Source organism: Tachysurus vachellii, chromosome 8 (assembly GCF_030014155.1).
Source record: "Tachysurus vachellii isolate PV-2020 chromosome 8, HZAU_Pvac_v1, whole genome shotgun sequence".
Taxonomy (NCBI): domain Eukaryota; kingdom Metazoa; phylum Chordata; class Actinopteri; order Siluriformes; family Bagridae; genus Tachysurus; species Tachysurus vachellii.
The window spans coordinates 28,586,502-28,591,501 of NC_083467.1; the positions used below are offsets into that span (position 1 = coordinate 28,586,502).

Consider the following 5,000-nt stretch of genomic DNA (forward strand, 5'->3'; position numbering starts at 1 on the left):
CGCGCACACACACATACGCACACACACCCCTACACACACATGCACAAGCACACACCGCTACACACACACACCTACACACATATATACTTACACAAACACACACAGACATACACAAACACACGCGCACACACACATACGCACACACGCACACACACCCCTACACACACATGCACAAGCACACACCACTACACACACATGCCTACACACACACATGCACAAGCACACACCGCTACACACACACGCCTACACACACATGCACAAGCACACACCACTACACACACATACACTTACACAAACAAACACACACACAGACATACACAAACACGCGCACACGCACTCATACACACATGCATGCCCCCATACACAAACACACACGCGCACACACCACTACACACGCACACATACACTTACAGTACACACACAAACACACACACACGCACACGCACTCATACACACATGCATGCCCCCATACACAAACACACACGCGCACACACACACACATGCATGCCCCCACACACAAACACACGTAAAAACACACACACATGCACAAAAACACACATGCACACACAATCTCTCTCTCTCACACACACACACACACACACCATGGCAGTGTTTTAAAGTGAGCGAATTACTACAAATGTGAAACTCAGACTATTTATCAAACACACAATCTTATGAGGCAGGAAAAGTTTTTTAATCCCAGAGTGATTATTTGCAGTTAATAATAAAGGCCAGTCTGTGCTGCAGTGGCACCAGCACCAGTGCACTGCTTGTGTTCTGCTAACGAAACCCTCAGTCTGATTTCCAGTTAAATAACAGCAAGGCATTCTGCAGCGTCCATGCTTCCCTGTTACCTAGCAACAGCACTCCCATGACTCTACCCACTTGAACTGGAAGTGTTCGGTGTGTGACTACCTGTGTATGAAGCACGGACCCATTAGCTCACTTTAAACAGCTGACGCTTAAGGAGCTTGTTTACAGACTGGACAGCGGCTCGGTCTCAGACATTTCAGAAGAATTGTGTTAAAATATTTCAGTAAAAAAAAATTACATGAAGAAAACGCTCTGAGCTGGGTACGCTGAACAGCCACTTAGTGTGTGTGTGTGTGTGTGTGTGTGTGTGTGTGTGTGTGTGTGTGTGTGTGTGAGTTTTTATTTATTTCTCTATTTATTGGTTTATAATATTATTCTTATCCTCCTCTCTCTTCTTGTCTAGAATCTCTCTCTCTCTCTCTCTCTCTCTCTCACCCTCTCTCACTCACACACTCTCACTCACACACTCCAGTGTAAAACTCATTTCAGGTGACAGAGCCCATGAGAAATGACACTTGGCTATTTATCAAATCCTCAAATCCACATGTCAGTGTGTGTGTGTGTGTGTTTGTGTGTGTGTATGTGTAAGTGTAAGTGCGTGTGTGTGTGTGTGTTTGTATGTGTAAGGGTATGTGTAAGTGTGTGTGTGTGTGTTTACACACATGATCATTTGGTTTAGTGTATAATGGTTAGACACACACACACACAGTACAGTAACAGAAAATGTTCACTTCTTTGAGAATAGTAACACTTACAGATTCTCATTACGCAAACAGCATGTGGAGACACACACACACACACACACACACACACACACACACACACACACACACACAGCTGCATAAATCAGTGATGCAGCACTCTTGGTTGATCAGCTCAAGGGAGAAAGAACAACAAAGAGAATGAAAGAGAAAAAGAGAGACAAAGGCTCACACCGTTAAAAAATCCTGAACACTGAACACAATGACGCAGCATCTCTGCAGACAGAGAGAGAGAGAAGAGAGAGAATAAAAGAAAGAAAAGGGATGAGAGAGAGAGAGAGAGAGAGAGAGAGAGAGACAGAGAGAGGGAGAGAGAGAGAGAGAGAGAGAGAGAGATAAGAGAGAGAGAGAGAGAGAGAGATGCCTACCTGTGAGCAGGATGCTCGTTTTCAGTGTTGCACAGTGCAAGGAGGCAGAACCAGACCAGGTGGACCTGAGAGAGGAGAGAGAGAGAGAGAGAAAACAGATGAGACCAAGGTGTCCTAAATTGTGGTCATGTGACTGCCGTGGCTGTAGCAAGCGTTGTCCAGAAACAGAAACACTGAGTCTCCTGGAAAAGCTTTAGCACAGAGACTCCCACTCACACACTGCCTGAGCTCCTCCTCACCATCACACACACACCATCACACACACGCACACACACACCAGCTGCCAGCACGCAGCAGCCTGACACTATAGCAGAGGAGGGCATCGGTACACACACACGTGGCTAACAAAACTCATTTTAAATATTGTGTTATTTTTTCTTCAATACTGTGCAATTCATGTCAAAAAGACACAAGAGATCAACACAATGTGTGTATCACTCTTCAAACATTATCGTGATTCTGAGTAATATTCATCTATTTTAAGGCAGAGAAAACACACAAAAATGCTTATGACCTAATGATTGCAGGACTCTTAGTCCTTTTTTATCTATTAAATAAAAAAGAATCAGAATACAACGTATAAGTGTACAGAATATTCAGTCACAGATCACTGAGGAAGTGTACAACAGAAAAATAGTGAATTATAACACAATGCTGTGTTCGTACGTGTGTGTGCATGTGTTTAGAGGGTCAATGTCAGTGTGTGTGTGTCAATGGAATATGAGAAATGAGTGTGTGTGTGTTTGGGGATGTGTGTGCATCCTGTGTGAATTGGAGCCTCAGCACTACAGCACTAGGCAACTAAACAATCAATGAGTCACTACAGCAGAAACTTCCAGAAGCCGAACGAAGTGTGGTCGCACGGCTCTGCTGCCATCTGTGTGTGCTGTGGTGTACTCCAACACTCACAACACACTCTTCTCCTTTCATCACTGCTTTAAGTTTCACTTAACTCAGAAGTCGGACGTCGGAAGTCGTACGACGAGTGAAACAAACGGGTTGCCTTTCGCTAGCAAACAAGCTAGCCTAGCTAACAGGATTGTAAATGATTATATATATATATATTTACCTCACACTGTTCTGTCAGTGTTTAAACATGTTTGTAAATAAAGCTGTATATAGTAAAAATAAGTGCTAATTTTGTTTGCTGTTCATGCTGAAAGCAGCCATTTTGTTCTGTTGTCTTGTGAAGATCTTAGGTTCGAGGAGACGATCATGAGAGGAATTCTGGGTCGTTTATGTTGGTCAGTGGTCAGAGATTTAGACGAATGCAGAATATAATACATGCTGAGATGAAGTTTTCACACACACACACACACACACACACACACACACACACACGTATAAGTGGACATACATTATGAGGACCATAAATACACTCATCAGAGACCTCTAAAAGCCAGGGTTAATAAGAGAAGAGAATATGATGGTCCTAATGGTCCTACTTGTAAAATGGCAACCCCCATGTTCAACAAAACACAAATCAACCCCACCCCCACAACCTAACCCCATCCCCCACCTGTCTTCAAACGGAAAAACAATTCGTAGGTAGTCAGAGGCAGTGGCGGAACTAGAGGTTTATACATGGGGTGGCCAGGGGGTGGCCAAGGCAACTTTAGGGGGTCCACAGACTATGACACAAATTACCCTAATAACGAGCATGGATGAATCCCATAATTGCTCATTAGAGGTAGAATATATATCTATATTCTATATATAAGTCAAGCGAAGACTTCTTTTGATAGGTGAAATGAGTTGTCAATCAGCATCAAACTTCCAATGCTATCAAATAAAAATTCAGGTGGCCAATCAGATGTCAGGGGTGTTCAGTGCCACCCAGACACCCCTCCGGCTCCGCCACTGGTCAGAGGTCCCTATCAGCCCGTCATCTAAACAGCAGCTGATTGAATGAAAAATGTCTTCGTAAAGGACAGTGTACGTTGTTCCCGACACATTTCCAGAGACCTGTAGAGTGTAGACTCAACACCAAAGCACGTACCGTTCTAGCGGCCCAATACCTACAGTACTAATACTAACACACTTCTTATGTTAAAACCCTGCTGCTGCCATCTTGACATGTCAAACCACAGCTCTGTCTCTTACACTTCATAGGTGAGCTGGCAGTCGATCCTGCTTAAATACCATGTCTGATTGCTTTAGCTGAGATGACGATGAACAGATAGAAGGAGGGATTTAAAAAAAAAACATCCGCCTGCACATAATGAGGAAGAACAGACCTGGTTGTGGATTACTGGTGCGGATATATCGCTCGTGTCTAACATAAACATCTGATAACCATAAAACTCTTTAGGATTTATCTTTCAGATAGTGAACTTTTTTTTTTTGAGATTTTTTTTCTAAAAGTTTTAGCTTTCTGAGCATTAAGTGTCACTCAATTGTTTTTTTGCTCCTGAACCAAACAATATATGCTGTACTTTTTATTCACTTATAGTTACACCAAATGTTGTAGAATTTCTGCAAAACAAAATTATTTCATCCTCAAATTGTGTTACAACAGATAAAAATGCCTCTTTCTTTCTCTACCTTAAATTTAATGAAACAAAAAGATTACAATATGTTTCAGAGAAAGCAAAATAAAAGTCCTAAGGACTTTCCTGTGTCGGAAAACTTACGGTAACACTTTTAACTCTGATGGTTACAAAGTGCTCATAATCATGACATTACAGAAAACTTCACCAGATTGAGGAGTGTGTGTTTTTTTGCCCCTGTGAATGTATTAGGACATTCTACACAGAAGTAGTATGCTTCATGGATAAGAAATAAAAACAAATGTATAATTTTATGACATTTAATACATTCAGACATTAGAGCTGGTCTAAAAACCATGAAGATAAATGAGGTCGGGTAGCAGACAGGGTAGAGAGATAGATCAATACTCAGGGTTAAAGACAGTCAGAGGTCAAATAAAGACATGAAATACAGCTAGAAAGAGATGAAGAATACAAGATCACTAGGAACATCTAATGAGAAAACACTGAGGTCACATCCAGGCCCATTTTAGTAGTCGATCTGATGATAGATTGTCGGACTACAGCGT

The 5,000-nt window shown here is 42.1% G+C and overlaps 1 protein-coding gene across 1 annotated transcript in view; it reads right to left on the bottom strand.

The window, feature by feature from the left end:
- map2 (microtubule-associated protein 2) overlaps positions 1-5,000 on the bottom strand; it is a 122,800-nt gene that overhangs the window by 80,776 nt on the left and 37,024 nt on the right. The window contains exon 2 of the mRNA XM_060877120.1: positions 1,943-2,007. The gene's annotated coding sequence lies outside the window, so the exon portion shown is untranslated. The remainder of the gene's footprint in view (positions 1-1,942; positions 2,008-5,000) is intronic.